The sequence below is a fragment of the Tripterygium wilfordii genome, chromosome 12 (assembly GCF_013401445.1).
Source record: "Tripterygium wilfordii isolate XIE 37 chromosome 12, ASM1340144v1, whole genome shotgun sequence".
NCBI classification, from domain to species: Eukaryota; Viridiplantae; Streptophyta; class Magnoliopsida; order Celastrales; family Celastraceae; genus Tripterygium; species Tripterygium wilfordii.
The window spans coordinates 9,469,245-9,488,167 of NC_052243.1; the positions used below are offsets into that span (position 1 = coordinate 9,469,245).

The window sequence follows — 18,923 nt, forward strand, 5'->3', positions numbered from 1 at the left end:
AACTTATTCTGCATCTTTTTATCTAGAAATGGGTTTGCCTGAACCTGCTCTTGAGTGCGACCTTGTTGATACGTAATGTTCAATAAGACATGAGCATTGCAAGGTAAATTGATTTCTATTGTCATTATGGACTATCATTATTTAGTAATTAGTAATTCTAATAAATGGTGTTTACAACAGGTGAAATAGTGAAGATCTTTATTTGAAGTTTGAAGATGGCAGGATGCTGAATTACTTTTGTTTATGTTATTTCCACTTCCAGACTTTCAACTTTCAAGTACATGTTTTCTGTCTTATGGATTATTGTTGAAAACTTAGAATGTTATTTTTATTTTGGGAATGTAATAGTGTATTAGTGTTATTAAAAGTACATGTTCTCTGCCTCTTTGGTAGGTTTTTATTTTTGTTGGTGGTGATCAAACTTTTATTTTGGGAATGTATTAATGTAATAGTATGATGATCCTACTGGGAATGTAATAGTGTAATGGTCCTTCTGTTTTTGACAGGTTCTTGCTTTTGATGTCAAGTTCAATTTGAAGGATTAAAGTTTAGATTTGAGTTATATACAGTTTTGAATATTTATGCTATAAGACCCATTCAAACTGAGGTGGGAAGGTATTAACCCGACACCATCCTTATGATAGGAACACCATTTGGACTGGTTTCAAGTGGACAGATCCTCTGACATCTTATTTAGACGTCGAAAATACAACTTGTCCGCGATCTAAGGTAGAATTCAGAAAATTAGGTCCTTAAATATTGTCTTCACCGCCTAGTAAGAACTGGGTTTCGGATCCTTCTTTGAGTCTTTTTCTTGTCCGTTCTTCTTTTCAAACTTTTTATTTTCATTTTTTTTGGTCCCTTCCTGAGATGCAAACCGCCGATCCCCTGCTTGTCTTCTTCCAGTTTGACGTATTGCTTAATCCTATCTTGAAGCGCATCCATGCTTTTGGGTGGAGCCATCGTCAAGCTCTATCGCAACTTGCGATCACGAGGAAGACCAAGGTGAAAGGTAGCCACCGTGGTCCTTTCATCACAATCTTTTATATCTGTGTAGGTATCTGAATACCTGGTAGCGTAAGCCCTGAGTGATTCTCCCTTCCTCAGATGTAAGGCAAACAACGTATTCAATGTTACTGGGTCTCGACTATTTGCTATGAACCTTGCTACGAAGATCCGTGCCAATTCCTTTCAGGATGAGACTGCTCCGAAAGTTGGTGGAACCATTTCATGGCTGTCGTCCCGAGGCTTGACGAAAACATTTTACACATGAGTCCATCCCGACCTGCCCATAAAGCCATCTTGTGAGAGTAGGCCAAAATATGTGCTACAGGATCTATTTTCCCGTCATAGACTGCAAACGCCAGAGGAGAGAACTTGTTTGATGAGTCTTCCAGACGCAGAGTCCGCACAAAGGGTGTGGAAATAATCTTTCTAAGGCTTTGCTCAGCCTTCTTTTGAGCGCTCCATAGGACTTCCCTAGTGTCTTTCTTCATTCTAATTCCTGGGGATGGGCTTCGGCGCCTTGTCCTCCTAGGTGGCTGCGGGGATTTGTTCCTCGCACTCCTTGGAGATGGAGTGCGCCTTCTCCTTTTTGTAAATGGTCCCCTCTTTCGGTAGGAGCTCCCTGTTCTCCCACTGTCTTGCTCCCGAACAAGCTTTGGGTCCGCATCCCTAACGCCTCGGACAACACTCTGGATTTCACTAGCCAAACGCTTTCCTTTTCTCCTCATGGTTTGGAGTTTCTCCCTTAGAGCTTGAGCGTACTCTTGCCTTTCTAGCACGTCCTCTTCTGCCTTAAGGAGGGCTTCTTCCAATTCCAATTCAGTTGCAATTTGCCCTTCTTTTCTATTATGGTTGTGCTGAGCCCTATCCTTCTCTGGATGAGGCAGTTTCTCCCGTCTTGACACTTTCGGATCTTGAGACATGGTTTATCTCAAAGAACTCTTCGCTTCCCACAAACGACATCAATTGTCGATGCTAGATTTGCACCGAAATATAAAATACGTATAAAGTAGAAAGCTTTAAGAAAATGCCAATACAAAATTTACGTGGTTCCGCAACTTGCCTATGCCCACTGAGTCTAATTTTTTATTAGAGTAGAGTGTCAAGAATCCCCATACAAATGTGGGAACGATATGTATTTATAGTCCTTGCGGGTTTGTCAGTTGATGCAGTTATGTCAGTTTCTAAGATAATTTAACCGCCTCTGGTAACCTCCTGTTGTAACTGCTCATGCCTAATTATAAACATTGGATAACTGATTTGTCTTGGAATTGTTTGTACTATCGGATAAACTGCTCTTTTGTCTGAGAGTTGTCAATCTTCTAGAACCGTACTGGCATACATACGAAGTGTAGTAATTTGCTCCACAACACCCAAAAAATATCAATAGTTTTTTTTCATACTGTCATAATTGTATTGTATTTTTTGCTACTTGTTTGGTTGTTATAACATTTAACGACCTTCAACAAGGCTGTCAACGGGTCTTTATTAGGATAGGTATGGGTCTACCCGAACTCGGATCTGATAAGTAAAATAATGTTTCGGATCTGATGCCTTCGGGTAATCGGGTACTCCAATCTAACATTATCAATATTCAATATACTCGACTACATTTCTTTTGGTAGTTTTCATTGTCATTATTCATTTTGGTTTTTGCATAAATCACTTCAAGTTGGAGGAAATGCTGATAAAATAGACTTCTACATATAATTACCATAAATTATAATATCAATATATATAAAATTATTAATGACGTCATTGCATGGTGGTTTTCAAAATGATATGTGTCCATAATTTTTCATAATCTAGGTGGCACGCTAACTCTAAATGGTCTTAACATTTTTCCCCATGTCACCTAGTTATGGTCCCTACTTTTTTCTCATATCACATAGTTATGGACACATTATGAATGCATAAATTATGGACATGTAGTGCTTCCGTGGTGGTTTTAATGTAAATATTATGCAAGATATTTATGAAACATTACATGCATACTAATAATAGTTTTAAAAAATGTCACGTGTATATAAATATTGTAATGCGAAACGTATTAACTGTTGGATAAGCATAATTTAGTTCCTAATTTCTTTTTCCCTTTTTTTTAATAAGGTAATGTGTGTGTTTCTCTCTCAATAAATGCACAATTAATGTAGAGTGTTGGATGTATAATGAATCCTACATATGTGTTTTAATCAATAATTATTTAATGTTACATAGATTTGGGGGTCACAAAATGAGAATGTAACATTTGTCCTATTCAGATTTTATTAATCCTCACCAAATTAACATCAAACCATTACCCCTTCATAAACTATTAATGTTGTGGTGAATATTTTCCACCAAGGAACTATTCGCTCTGGTTACCTGTGGACCGTTAGTTCAGCCCTTTATAGGATAAAGTGATCAACAACTACATCAACTTCACAGATTTATTTCAAGAAAATATTCCACCTCCCCCACTCAAATCTATGACCTCTAATGATAGGAGAGTGATTATCCAACTTACTGAAGGATTCAAACACCTGAAGATTGACGTGGGACCAAGAACACACAACTATTAGCTTTATCTAAGAAAAAAAAAACCTATCAAAAGAATCAAAACCAGCCGGTTATATCACATTTGTCTCTCAAATTTCAATAATTCATTTGCTTACTGTTAACAACTAAACAACAAAAGTGCCAGCAGACTATCCACTTTCAGAGCAACCACAATGATTGTTATTTGATGGGGCATGAATGTTTAAAAAGTAACGTTTTATGGGGCATGAATGAATTTATAAATACAACAATGAGATTTTGTTGGTTTATTTTTGTTGTGGCATGGAGAGAGGAGGGGACATTGGTTTGCTCACATGTTTGCTCTTTATGTGAGTCCCACCATTAATACACTCATATTTTTATGGGAAAATTAAAGATTAGTCCCTTATTGAAGAGTTTTGTTCCAAAAATGATACTTTTAAAAGTCTTATTCCATAAAGTCCATGTAGTTTAAACTAATATATCAAAAAAGACAAAAAGTTAAAATATATGATTTGATTGTCTAAAATACCATCATCTTCATCCTAAAACATGACACATGCCTCCTACACATGATTCATCTTTGACCTCTGTCGGAAGCTTCGTCTCCGCCGTCGGAAGCTTCTTCTTAGCCCCTCATGGCTTATTCGAGAGTTCTATGTCATTTTTTAGTGATTTTTCATCCCGATTTTTATTGTATTCGAACTAGTTCTACTCATACTCACCACGAGACCTTCTTGTTGTTTTCCTTCGATTTGTCATCACATCATTATTTTCGACATTTTCTGTGATGATTTTTCGTGATTTTTTTGGGATATGCAGACTATAGTTGATATGTTATCAGTTTCGATTAATTTGATATCTGTCATAACGTTATCTGTCTTGCTAAATGCTATCTGTCTTGTTAAAATGTTATCTGTCTTTAATGAAATGTTACCTGTTTGAAGTTTCGAAACATATAACATATCAGAAACATATATTATATCTATAGATTCAAATTTGATTTCAAAAGAAAAAAAGAGTTTGAAAAAGCAATAAAACCTCATAGGTGATGCGCCTTGGTCCGTGGAGTTGATTGGGGGCGTTGATAGTCACCGGTGGTTGTCATATTGGTCAGATCTAACTCTTTTTCAAACGGTGATTGTGATTTCACGAAGCTTTTCCGACAACTCAAGTGATAATCGATTGTGGGTGATGACTGAGCTTTGATCAGACTGACCTAGAGCTTCATTTCGATATTTGGCTTGTTGAAAATGATGGACAGACAACCAACTTTCGATATGGTAGAGCAAGGAAGGAGGAAGAAGAAGAATGAAGAAGGAAGAAGGAGGGAGGGTATTTTTGTAAGTTGATAGGTTTTATCCTTTTTTCTAAAAATTATTTTAGGTTGTCTTTATTTGAATATAACTTTTAATTTTTATCCTTATGGATAAAAACCTCTATTTTTATATAAAAATTAATATCGAGTTCCACCTCTATTATACAAAAAGTAAAATCAATAAATTTACATCATTATATCGATATATTTTGCTACCCCAAACACATCAACAAAACACTTTTCACAATACATTTTGTTATTCCTACAAAAAATCATAATTATGGTTGTTCATCACACCATCCTAAAAACGTATTAATATAAAAGAAAGAAAATATTTCAGTTAAACGAGGGCCGTATTGATAGTCTCGCACCTAATGCTCCATTGCACGCACGTGCTCTGCCCGGTATGTGGGTCCCCCTCCCTCGCGCGCGCGCGAGAGAGATTAATTTTAATTCTGTTAATAAATTTTGTTGTGGGTATTAATAACTACACTGCACTAACAGCTGCGACAGTGGTGGTTGTACGATCCGACCGTACAGCTGGCTCTGAGTGTGAAATCCCAGCCAACCATTTATCTCTATACAACCCCGGCCTGTCGTTCTCGATCACGATGGTTGCTCTTGTCGTTGTTGTTGTTCGAGAAACTGTTCAACCCACGCTTCTCGAGTTAATTACGCTTCTACCATTGCTCCGCTGCTGCTGAATTTGTCGCCGAACTGACCGCCGTGATCCGAAGGATTGGGAGGAAAATCTACGGTTGTCACTTATTATCATTTCTGAACGTAGATACAGCATATCTGATGGATGTACGTTGCTCCATCTTTGGTGGAACCCACTCGACCCGGATTCTGTTCCTGAGATGGTGATACGGTGCTCGAATCTACTGCGGTCAAAACTACTCGTTCCAGCATCATCAGCCAAGAGAAGCCCGTCTTTTCGTTGCCGGTCAAAGCATCCAACGGTAACCGACTCACTCTTATTCTTCTTCTTCAATGACGTTGAACTATCGAGAGACCTCCTAAACGACACCGGATTGTTGTCCTTATTATTAGAAGAAGAAGAATCCGGATCTTGCTCACCGGGTTGCTCCACTACAATTTCTAAAAACCCACTCGCTTTCTCACCCGCAGACGAGTGCCTCCCCGAAACTCGCCGAGATCCCTGAATATGAATCGAAGGCTCTTCTATTGCATTCGGACTGGTTTCATTTTCCGGTGGTGGAGGCTGTTGTTGCCGGATTGGTTGGTTCTCGTGCAATATTTTGCCATCATCGATCAAGAAAATGTCCTCCGGGTCAACCCGGTATCGACAGAGAGGGCAAGTCGAATGCGCCTCAAGCCAAGTATCAACACATTCGACATGAAACGCGTGCTTGCACTTGGGGAGCAATCTCAACAGCTCCGTAGGCTCAAACCTAGCGAGGCAAACGGAGCACTCGAGTCCGTCCTTCTGTCCCCTAAGGGAACCGAATCGAAAGAGTGGGAGCGACTCAATCACGGTCCTCTCGATGCCGGAGTCCTTCCTGCCCACCGACGCAAGATTAGTAGATTGTCCGCCGTAATAACCCCCACGGCCGCCACCGCCATCAGTGCCGCGCTTACAGTGTTTGGCATAGAGGAGAAGGAGAAATGTGATGGAAAACACGGTTGTTAAGACGGCTATAATCACGGCTATGCTGGGCCTAAACGGAGCAAGATTTTGAGGTGTCAATGACGGTGTCGGAGGCTGAGGCAGAGACGGAGCAGGAGGAGGTGTTAGCCTTGAATCATCATCTGCAAATAAAGGTCTAAATAGAACGACAAAGAAGAAGAAGAATAAGAAGAGGGCCGGAGTTAGAGGGCAAGAAATGGACATGTTTGTCCGAGATCTCTCTCCGGCTCCGCAGAAATTGAAATACGTGTAAGAGGAGAGATTGTGTAAGGTAGAGCTCAAGATATAATAAATACACCCATCGCAGAACAAGACAAAAACTGAAAAGCCAATTTAACTGAATACTGATTTGATTGGGTATTAATGGATTGGTTTTTCTCTTTCTTTTTTAGTTATGAACCAGCACAAGCCTCAGTTTCAGTGGTGCTTTTTCTCTAATGCAAGACAATGATGCGCAATTTTTGCAAAATCTTGTTAATAACTATGAATAGATTTAGTCCTTGGTAGCTTCAATTCGAACTCCAATTCTCTACAAAATTATGTTAAATCATGAATTAAACTGTGTGATTAAATATTTTGGTGTTCATAATATTAAACATTAATTTTCAACCCCTAAACTCTAATATGTCATTTCAAAAAAAAAAATCTCATTATTTAACATGATTTTTCAGGGAGAATTGAAGCCCCTTTTTTTTTTTTTAATTTACTAAAAATAGTTGTTGTTAATTGCTATGGGAGCTGCCTTGATAGTCGGCTGTTTTGGTTTCTTTTCTGTTGTTTTTTTTTTCTTGGTCTCCTCCTCCTTCATCTCCAATTAATTTTTCCCTCTGCAAGAACCTCCTGTCATAATAATAATGGCATCGGTAAGATACTATTTCTCCTTTAACGTTTCATAATAAATGCATACACTGATCACAATTTTTTTAAAAATAATAGAAGAGTCTGAATTTGTTATGTATGTATATACAATGTTGATGATTGTGAAGGGGAGGCCATTGCCGAAGTTTGGAGAGTGGGATGTGAACAACCCAGCATCTGCAGAGGGATTTACAGTCATATTTAGCAAAGCCAAAGATGACAAGAAAGCAAGTAATGATCCTCCATCAAAAGCGGGTGGAGCAACCTCGCAAAAGAAACCAAATCACAATTCTCAAAATCCTCCAACGGTATGTATACATGAATTTCAATCTTGAAATAAAATAGAAGAAGATTCTTTCATGATCGTGACCCTTTTCCTTTTTTTTTTCTTTTTATTTATTTTTTTTTATTTTGGGTTGCAGAAGAATTGGTTCTGTTGTTTCTAAGAACCCATTGTGGGCTGAAACGGTGTAGCTTTTGTGACCATGGTTGTTGGTATTGTTAATTGTTGATGTTGTTGAATTTCTAATTCATACTTTTCTGTTTATTGGGAGGCGTTCTGGGAAGAATTCGTACTAATAACTATTGATAATTCAAAAAGAAAGGATTTTTTTGCCAAATAGATGTGTTATTTGTAACACTGAGGAAGAATCGATTCCCCGGCCATGTCCTACTGCACTGTTCTTGGGTGTAAAATGTATAGAGTACAATGTGAAATTTAATGAGCATTAACTGGGTTCCGTGTGATAATTTGATGTTGGAGGTTGAGGCTTGGCTTCTCGTGATTTCTAACAAATCCAAAAGGAAAATTGTCGTGTTGATCTTTCACTGTATTTGTTGATTAATTTGAAAGGAGCGACATTCTATAATTTTTCTTTGATATATGGTATTTAGCAATTAAGCTCTAGCTAAGTGGAATATGCTCTAATTTTCTCGATCGTATGAATTTGCGATTGCTTCTCCTTGTTGCTGTTAACAAAATTTTCTATTGAAAAAAAAGAATTTCTAATTCATGATATCATAGTTAGCCAAGTTTTCATGAGCCTTTCTTTTTGGATTAATTGTTTACACAAGAATTAGTTTATTCACTAATTTATGCTTAATGATTCCAAACAATGTTGTCTTGTTTTCCTTAATTATTTGGTAAGTATATAGTTTTCCTATTTAGTGCAAGTGTGCCTTTAAACATAGTGAAAACTTCCAATAATTCCAAATGGACGTAGTCATGTACCTTAGACAAATCACGTAAATCTTTTCTTTTCTTTTCTTTTTCTATGTTTGTTTATATTCTTTATTATACTATTCCTAGCAATAATCAAAATCACAGAGATAATACAACTTGGATTTTTGTTCCAATCCCAATTTGTAAAGTCTTCAGTAAGATGATTGATTAGCATCAAAGTCAAGATCAAAGTAGTCATTCATCAGCCAGGAAGTATAGCCAACTATGTATATAGACTTGCAAACAGTCTGATGTATTGATGGATAAAAGCCAGATTAATTGATTCATCAAATAAAACAAGTTTTGTGAATAAAAAGTCAGTTGAATTAGTCAACTTCAATCCAAATCCAATTGTGACAATACAGTCGGTTGGATTAGTCGCATTTATGCTTAATAATACAAATGAGTTGAACTACTTCAATCTCTTTCAATCTAAATTCTCCATCTAAAATGAAAAACAAAGATGAGTGGGGCTAATTTTATGTGAAACTAACATGACCTTAGAAATGCAATAATTAATTGAATGAATGGAGACTATTACATTAAGGTTTGTTTGGATTGATATTTTGGAGAGTTAAGTGAGAAGAGAGAATGATAACTTTACCTTACTTGGATTGTAGCAGGGAGAGTTGAGTGGGGTGAAAGAGGAGGAAAATTCTCCCTCACCTAACTCTTCAACTCAACATTTTGTAATCTCTCAATTTGAGGAGTTTGTGAGGTGAGAGAAAAATTTTGTTTAGCATTTCTTAAATCATCCTATGAATTTGCATCTCTTACCTCATTAAATCTCATTCACTCTATCCTCTATCCAAGTAAGGGTGAGTCATGGTACTCCCCCTCCCATAACTCCCCCTCACATAACTCCCTCCATTAACTCTATTCTACCCTTCATTTTTCAATCCAATCAAGCCTTAAATAGTTTTCTTAATCTTGTCTTAATTTTTTGTGGGGTAGCAAATAGTATAGTTTTTTTTGGTAAGTAACAAATAGTAGAGTATTAAAGCATAAATTAAGGTTTAGGTTTAGGATTTAACAGAGTATTAATAGTAACTTACGCATTAATACTCTAACATTAATTGCAAATAGTAGAATATCAATGCCCGAGTTAAACTTAGATATTACAATTAGAAGAATTCGGTTGTCCCTGAATAGTTGATTTCAAATTAGACTCTCAAGACATATGGGTGGTGTTTGGTAAAGTGTCTCCTCCAGTGGGAACACTAACGTTATCGCTAGCAAAAACTCGCCTGCCAAATACCTCGTTGATTCAGGGGAGGTCTAGTGTCAAAAAAGATTAGGGTCATCGGACGTGGCTTCTATCGGGTTATTTGATAAGACTATGGAGAGGTTTGTCAAGGCCGATAAGAGATCGCGAGCGGATGTCAAGGCAAGTGGGCAGAGCATCCCTGCTTCTTCTAAGACTGTAATAAAGAAATATGATTGTGGAGCAAATTACTACGCATTCCGTATGTATGGTTCTAGAAGATTGACAGCTCCCAGACAAAATAACTTTATCCAGAAGCAGTTTATCCGACAGTTCAGTTATCCGGCGGTTACAATTAGGCAGGAGCAGTTACAATAGAAGGTTACCAGAGCGGTTAAATTATCTTAGAAACTGACATAACTGCTCAACTGACAAATCCCCAAGGCCTATAAATACATATCGTTTCCACATTTGTAAGGGTAAGGTGCCAAAGCCCTCCCCAGGAATTAGAATGAAGAAATACACTAGGGAGGTCTTATGGAGCGCTCAAAAGAAAGCCGAGCAAAGCCTCACAAAGAAGACTTCCTCACCCTTTGTGCGGACTCTACGATTGGAAGATCCACCAAACAAGTTTTCACCCCCGGCGTTTGTAGTCTATGATGGAAAAACAGATCCTGTAACACATATTTTAGCCTACACTCATAAGACGGCTCTATGGGCAGGTCGGGATGGACTTATGTGCAAAATGTTTCGGTCAAGCCTCGGGACAACAACCATAAAATGGTTCCACCAACTTCCAGAGAACTCAGTATCGTCCTAGAAGGAGTTGGCACGAATCTTCGTAGCAAGGTTCATAGCAAACAGTTGGGATCCAGCAACATTGGATACGTTGTTTGCTTTACATCTGAGGAAAGGAGAATCACTCAGGGCTTACCTTGCTAGGTATTCAGATACCTATGCGGATATAGAAGATTGTGGTGAAAGAATAGTAGTGGCTACTTTTCTCCTCGGGCTCCCTCGTGATTATAAATTACGAGAGAGTTTGACGATGGCTCCACCTAAAAGCATGGCTACGCTCCAGGACAGATTAAACAATACGTCAAACTGGAAGAAGATAAGCAGGGGGATCGACAATTTGCTTCTCAGGAAGGGACTCAAAAAAAGGAAAATAAAAAGTTTGAAAAGAAGAATGGACAAAAAAAAGACTCAAAGAAGGATCTGAAGCCCAGTTCCTACGAGGCGGTGAAGACAATATTTAAGGACCCAATTTTTTGAATTCTGCCTCAGATAGCAGACAAGCCGTATTTTCGACGTCCAAATAAGATGTCAAGAGATCCGTCCACTCGAAACCAATCCAAATGGTGTTCCTATCATAGGGACAAAGGTCACAGGACAGAAGTTCAAACGACACTTGGAAGAATTGGTGCGGTAGGGGCATCTTAAGGAATTCATTGACAAAGAGAAGACCACTGCCGAAAAGAAGGCGGAGCCCCAGCCAAAGGAGCGGGGAGAGCCTTCGCACTACGTGGTTAATTTTATTGATGCAATGGTGTCAGATGGACAACTTAGCGAGGAGATAAGGCGGACGAAGTATGGGAGGGCCCGACACCAACAAGAGGTAATGCAGATGGATTTTAATCGCAAGTTGGGAACCAAGAGGCCAAGGGAGGCAACTGCAATCACTTTCACAAAAGAATATGCAACAGGAGTGATCTTTCCGTATAATGACGCTTTTGTGATTTCTGTGCAAATCGGAGCAGCGACAGTGAAGCGAATGATGGTAGACCAGGGTAGCTCCGTAGAGATCATGTATTATTCAATCTTTCAGAAGTTAGGGAAAACTCATGCGGACATGATTCCTGTTCTGACACATTTGGTAGGACTTAATGCAACCCCAGTTTGGCCTTTTGGAAGGATAAGGATGCCAGTCATGGCAGGTCCAAGAACAGTTGAGGTGGACTTCTTTGTCATAAATCTACTATCAACGTATAATATAATTATGGGCAGGACCTGACTTCACTTGATGGAGGCTATTCCCTCATCTTATCATCAGATGCTCAAATTCCCCTACCGGGACAAGGTGGTGGAGATAGGAGGAGACCAGGCTGCCTCAAAAGAGTGTTTTATGGCAACAACAAAACAAGCAGGAAGAATAATGATGATGGAGGAAGAGGCTCCAATCCTAGAGGAAGTTAGAAAGGAGCTAGCAACCAAGTTGATGGAAGAGCTTGAGAAAGTGCAAGTTACACCAAAAAGTTCTGACATATACTTCTTGGTTAGGACTAACTTGCCCATACCAGAGAAGGAATCCCTAATTGGGATGTTAAGGAGAAATATGGGGGTGTTTGCATGGACTCCCTATGAGATGCCAGGGGTGGATCCGGAATTGGTAATCCATAGGTTGAATGTCAAACCAAGTTTCAAACCTGTAATTCAGAAGGGTAGAAGGTCAACTGTTCAACACACGGAGGCCGTGGTTAAGGAGGTGAAAAACCTGTTGGAAGCTAAGGCCATAAGGGAGATCCAGTACCCCGAATGGCTCTCAAACACGGTGGTGGTCTCAAAGAAAGATGGAAAATGGAGGGTCTGTGTCGATTTAACAGATTTGAACAAAGCGTATCCAAAGGATTTGTTCCCGCTTCCTAAAATCGATCAATTAGTGGATGTGACATCAAGAATGGCAAGGATGAGCTTCCTGGACGCATATCGGGGGTACCATCAAATCCCGATGCATCTATCTGATCAGGAGAAGACTTCGTTCATCACCCCTAAAGGTATATTCTGTTACCAAGTAATGCCTTTCGGCCTAAAGAATGCAGGTGCCACATTTTAGAGGATGGTGACAAAGCTCTTTGGACCTCTGATTGGCAAAACTGTGGAAGTCTACATAGATGATATGATGGAAAAGAGCAAACTCTAGCAGGACTACTTGATGCACCTTCAGGAGGTGTTTTATGTCTTAAGGAGAAATAACCTACAGCTGAGTGCTAGTAAATGCGCTTTCAGAGTTAGTACGGGTAAATTCTTGGGCCATCTCGTCACACAAAGGGGAATCAAGGTTGACCCAGCGCAGATCAAGGCCATTCAATGCTTGGAGTGACCCACCAATGTAAAGGGGATACAAAAACTGACTGGAATGATGACGACACTTAACAGGTTCATCAGTAGATCCTCAGACAGATTCATGCCTTTCTTTCGATTGCTTAAGTCGGCGAGAGCTTTCTAGTGGGATGAGGAATGTGAGGCGGCCTTTATTGGATTTAAAAGTTACTTGCAGAAACCCCAATTGTTGGCCACTCCCAAGGAAGGAGACACACTTTAACTATACATGGCAGTGTCAGACCATGCCATCAGCGTCGTGATCTTGAGAGAAGAAAGGAAGATCCAACACCCAATCTATTACGTAAGCAAGACAATGTTAGATGCTGAGACAAGGTACTCACCCCCGGAGAAGCTTCTCTTGGCCTTGGTAATGGCTTCTAGAAAGTTGAACCATTATTTCCAAGCATATCCAGTGGAAATGGTGACAGAATATCCACTGAAGATGTTGTTAGGAAAAGTGGACATGTCTAGAAGGGTTGCCAAATGGTCAGTCGAATTGGCTCAGTATGATTTATAGTTCGTCCCAAGGACAACCATTAAAGCTCAGGTTCTAATTGATTTTGTTGTTGAGTTCACCACCGAGCAACGGCCTGAGAAAGCCAACCAGACATGGAAGGTACAGGTAACTCCTACATATCTTTTGGAGTTGTAGGTTGATGGTTCTTCAACAAGACGAGGATTTGAAGCAGGAATTGTGCTCATAGCACCTGAAGGAGAAGTGCTAGAGATGGCTACACGATTAGGGTTTCCAACAACAAATAATGAAGCAAAGTATGAGGCCTTGTTTCAAGGAGTCCAAAATGCTCTAATGCTTGGGGCAAAGGAGTTGGTGATTTATTCAGACTCTGAATTAGTGGTCAATCAACTCATTGGACTCTACAATACCAGGACGACAACCATGGCAGTCTACATGGAAAAAACTAAGCAGTTGCTCGACCGACTTCATGACTATACGATAATACAAATTCCAAGGGAGTAGAACGACCACGCAGACGCTTTAGCTACCCTTGCCTCGGCCGACCAACTAGGGGTGAAGAGGGTTATCCAAGTACAACTGCTTGAACGACCCAGCATAGATGAGTTGCTAGAAGAGATATGATACACAGAAGAGCAGGCGCCAAGTTGGATGGATCCGATTGTTGCTTATTTAAAGGATGTCATTCTTCCCGAAGATAAGAAAGAAGCTAGAAAATTGATAGTCAAAGCAGCGCGCTTTCGGTTTTCTCCTGACTAGAAGCTTTATAAAAGTCTTTCTCAGGTCCTTATTTACTACGTGTTTACCCAGGAAGAGTGGAGGACTTGCTGTTTGAGATTCATGAAGGCTCTTGCGCAGCACATGTAGTGGGAAGGACGCTTGCATTTAGAGCAATCACCCAAGGCTTTTGGTGGTCGTACATGCAGAAGGATGCTTTGCAGTACATGAAAAAATGTGTGAAGTGTTAGAAATTCACACCAATCCCCCACCAACTGGCTGGAGATCTTTGTCCTCTTATAAGTCCGTGGCCTTTTGCCCAATGGGGGTTGGATATTATTGGACCGCTTCCACGAGCTACTGACGATAGATGGTTTTTGATTATCGCTACTGACTATTTCATGAAGTGGATCGAGGCAAAGCCTCTGGCCGCAATTCGAGACATAGAAACAAGGAAGTTCGTCTAGAAAAATATCATAACCAGGTTCAAAATCCCTCATGCCTTGATCAATGATAACGAAACTTAGTTTTTTAGTGCCAAATTTAAAGAATTTTGCGGAGGATATGGGATAAAGAATCTCTATTCCACCCCTGCCTACCCATAGTGCAATGGTCAGGCAGAGGCGTCCAACAAGATCATCTTAGACGGGATTAAGAAAAGGTTGGAGTCTTCCAAAGGAAGATGGGTAGAAGAACTCTTGTAAGTATTATGGGTATACCAAACCACTCCTCACAGGTCTACGGGAAGATGGGTAGAAGAACTCTCGTCAGTATTGTGGTCATACCGAACCACTCCTCGCAGGTCTACGAGAGAATCCCCATTTGTGTTGGCTTATGGAGCGGAGGCTGCCATTCCCTTATAAATAGGGCTTCCAACTCTCCAAATGCATATGTTTGAGGAAGGTAACAATGATCTGGCAATGGAGATGAACCTGGATTTGTTATAGGAAAGAAAGGATTAGCCTATGGTGCGTCTAGCTGCTTACCAACAAGTGTTGTCTTGATCCTATAATAAACATGCTAGGGCAAGAAGCTTTGAAGTTGAGAACTTCGCCTTGCGGAAAGTCTTATCCCAGACTAAGGATCCAACCGATGGAAAACTAGGTCCGAACTGGGAAAGACCTTTCCAAGTCATAGCACAGGTCAGTCAAGGAGCCTACAAGCTAGTTAGACAAGATGACAGAAGTGTCCATGGAACTTGGAATATCTCCAACTTAAGGAGGTTCTATGTGTAACGCCGATTATGGCTGTCTTAAGCCTTCAGCAACATATCATCAATAAAAGAATAAGTTTTCTCTTCATCTAATTGTGCATTTTGCTACTTGTTCAAGCTAACTTATGAAAATTTTAATGATATTTATTCCTGGCTCCAACACAAATAGGCTAAGAGAATCTCAGTTAAAAAATAAATCAGGGTGGTTTTCACTAAAAAGCGGTTGGAAAGGATGCCAGAAGTTACTTCAGAACTACTGCTCAATCATTTCAGCAGTTACTTCACACGTCTCGGCTGTTATCCCATAATAGCTCAATCGTCTTGTTATTTCTGCCTATAAATGGACATGAGAAAGGTATAGAAGAACGAAGTAAAAAAGAAAGAAGCAATAACTATTATCAACAATAAGTTCTTCTTTAGGTCCCGCGAATGCCCTACCTAAAAAAAGGTCGAAGGTAGAGAATGAGGATGAAGATCTAATCGATCTCGAACATCCAACAGGTGTCCCCCTTAAGAAGAAGGCTAAGTTGGAATACGAGGATAAGGATATGATCATCCTAGAACAACCTGCAAACAATCCACCTAAGCAGGTGATTGAAATAGAATACGAAGACGATGATGAGGAACTGAAAGTTATCGAGTCATTCCTAACTAGGAGTGTAGAAGACCAAGTAGAGGATTTGAAGGAAGAACTAAAGTATCTGAAAGGGGAATTTCAAAACGTTAACAATTGCAATAAGGAGCATATAAGCGCACTATGATTTGATGAGCACTCACTCACCCAGATATGTGACATGGCCAGGGTAGTAGCAATGGCTCAAGACCCACAAAGGCTTCGGATGTCTCTCTTGGGCCTCTCAGCCTATGTTAAATCTATTTTAGACAGGGCGGGGGTAGTTTTAGCAATATGGTCCACCTGAAATTTAATTTGTAATCTTTTCCCTTTTATCCAAAGTGTTCACTGGATTCAACAGCAAGAGTTTCCGTATATTTCTTGCGGCATCGGGCTATGCTTTCCTCAACCGCTTTCGTCCTTTTTGCCTCAACTCTGGACAATTGGTTTTTGGTTTTGGAAAGCTGGCTTCGGGTTTTCTATATCTCTTCGTTGGCTTCAACAAACTTCTCTTCAACAATGGATTTCTCTTGCACGATCTTCTCAAAATCAGCTTGCATAGTCTTTGACTTCACTAGCTCTGCCTTTGCTTCAAAAAGTTGACGCTTCCAATCAACTATGTAGTGAAGGCACATTTGAGAACCCTGATAGAAACAAAGGAAAGGTTAGTATAAATTAATCTACATACACACGAATTTAATGAATAAGAATAAGTAAGAGGAAAACACAAAGAAGCATCTGCAGGCCAAAATCTTCGCCTTTGGTAAGTTTATTAAAGAATTTTTTATCGTCGTTGGAGATAGTAGAACAAAGCTTCTCAATGGAGAAAGGTGAATATCCAACATGCAGAGACATGAGATCATCCACAAAGCCTTTAAACATACTGTCGGCATTATCCCAAGATGGAGGAATCAAGGTGCTTCTGCCCAAAGTAAGGGGTGCAAACGTAGTGCCACTACCTAGGGAAGAAGAGCCATCGGCACCTTTGGATACTCCAAAGGAAGGGAGACTAGGACGAGTCCCTGGGGATGGAAAAGACAACGTCGACTTGGCCAAAGAAGAGTTGGCGAATGAGGTTGAGGATCCTCTGATAGGCCGAGGAGATCCAAAGATGTTTGCCCAGGGATTAAATTTAGTCTTAGGGAGATCAGGGATTGACACACTCCTCAGAGATTCGAAAGACCCGCTCGGAAGAACCTCTGCAATCATACAAAATAAATGGTATGTATATAAAAGTACATATATATAAAAAAAAACCAATTAAACTAAGCAAAGGAAGACAAACCTAAGGGGAAGGAATGTTCGTTGGAAGTATCCTGAAGGTCATCATCATCCTGGTCTTCCTCACTCTCACCCTCAGACTCTAATCCAACCACCGTAGGAGAAGAAGTGATGGGAAGAGCAATTGTTGCCAAAGAACGCTTCCTCTTGGGTTTCTATTGTCGCTGTCGGGCTAGGGGTACCTTGAAGTACTAACACGCTTCTTCGATGGATACGCCAGGGGGGAGAGGAGCAAAACCACGATAAGAGGGTTTACAACCAAATAACACTGGGGCAGATCTCCAAAACTTACCACCAGGCCTAGAGCTAGCATAAGAGTGATCAAGGAGCTCTTGTACAATTTCACTACGACCTGAAACAAAAGACAATCAATAAAATATATATATATATATATATATCACAAGAAAATCAAAGATCAGAACAAAGACATACCGTGGGGCTCTCCTTTACGAGAGGTAAAGCCGCTCCAATGCCTGGAGACGAGCATATAATCCACGTCTTTATTGGAGTTTGGAAGACAATGGATTAACGCAGAGTCACATGATATGGATTTAATTGCAAGCGCACAAATCGCACAAGTAATAAAGAGGTGAGTAAATTATCGTTTCCACTAGGGATGTGTTGGCAATAGAAATCAATGTCGAACAAGTTTCAATTATGCAAATTTGGTAAAAAAATTCGAGATTGGTCTTGTTTTTAAACTAAACTAAAGCAAAAGAACAAATACAAATCAAACACAAGTATGAAATCAAGGATGGAAAGTACTAGGGTACTTAACTTCACCTCACCTATCCAATTCAATTCCCTTGATCCTTTAATCCCTAATTCCTCTCTCTACAATGCCAATCGATTTCCCAACCTATTCAATGTTCTATTCCTAGATACATCAAACGTATTTTCAATATAAATCCCTGTTATTCCTAACAATCGGATTAATATATCAAAAACCCATTAAGAACTATGGAAATCATTTAGCAATTGCATAAGTCACAAACCTATATTCCTATGGCTTGAGGCAAACCCTAGATATCTCCTTCCGGTCTCAATCTAGGCAACAAACCAATTGAATGATGACCAAACATTCAAAAGCATTAATCACACCCATAGACAATCAAGAGAGAGAGAGAAATCAAGAAATAAGGAAACCAAGTTTATTGAATCTTCAAGGTTTGGTTACATTAAGACCCTAGTAAGAAATCTAGCCACTCATGGAAGCAAAATACATCATTAAACAAAGGAAATCAACCATAGAAACTAGGATAGAAAAGGAGAGAGAAAACCCCCTTGTAGACCCTCTTCTTCTCCAAGCTCCAATGGTGGCTCCAAGCTCTCCAATGGTGATAGAATGTGTGTGAGTCCCCTAAAACCCTAAAAACTATCTATTTATACTTCCCTAAACTCCTAAGTCGTTTCTCATACAAGTTGGGGTCGTTTTAGTTCGAACCCATTTGAATTCGGAGTTTTTTCACGAAATTTGCTGTGCTGTGAATAGTACCTCCGATCGATTGGGAATATTTCCGATCGATCGGAAATGAAATCTGTCTCCATGAATTCTTGGGTGTTTTGGCAGGTCCGATCGATCGGGAATGGCTCCGATCGATCGGAAATCAGTTCTGGACTCCAAATCTTCATTTTGCACTCTTTTCCTCCATTTCTTGCCTTGGCACCTACAATATGCAAATATAGTTTTCTTAGGCAATATCAATTACTAATCAACTCAAAATGGGATGAACTTATGTGTAAATGA

At 39.7% G+C, this 18,923-nt stretch overlaps 1 pseudogene; it reads right to left on the reverse strand.

Moving 5' to 3' along the window:
- Positions 1-5,249: 5,249 nt before the first annotated feature.
- Positions 5,250-6,920, reverse strand: LOC120010390 (annotated as a pseudogene).
- Between the last annotated feature and the right edge of the window lie 12,003 nt (positions 6,921-18,923).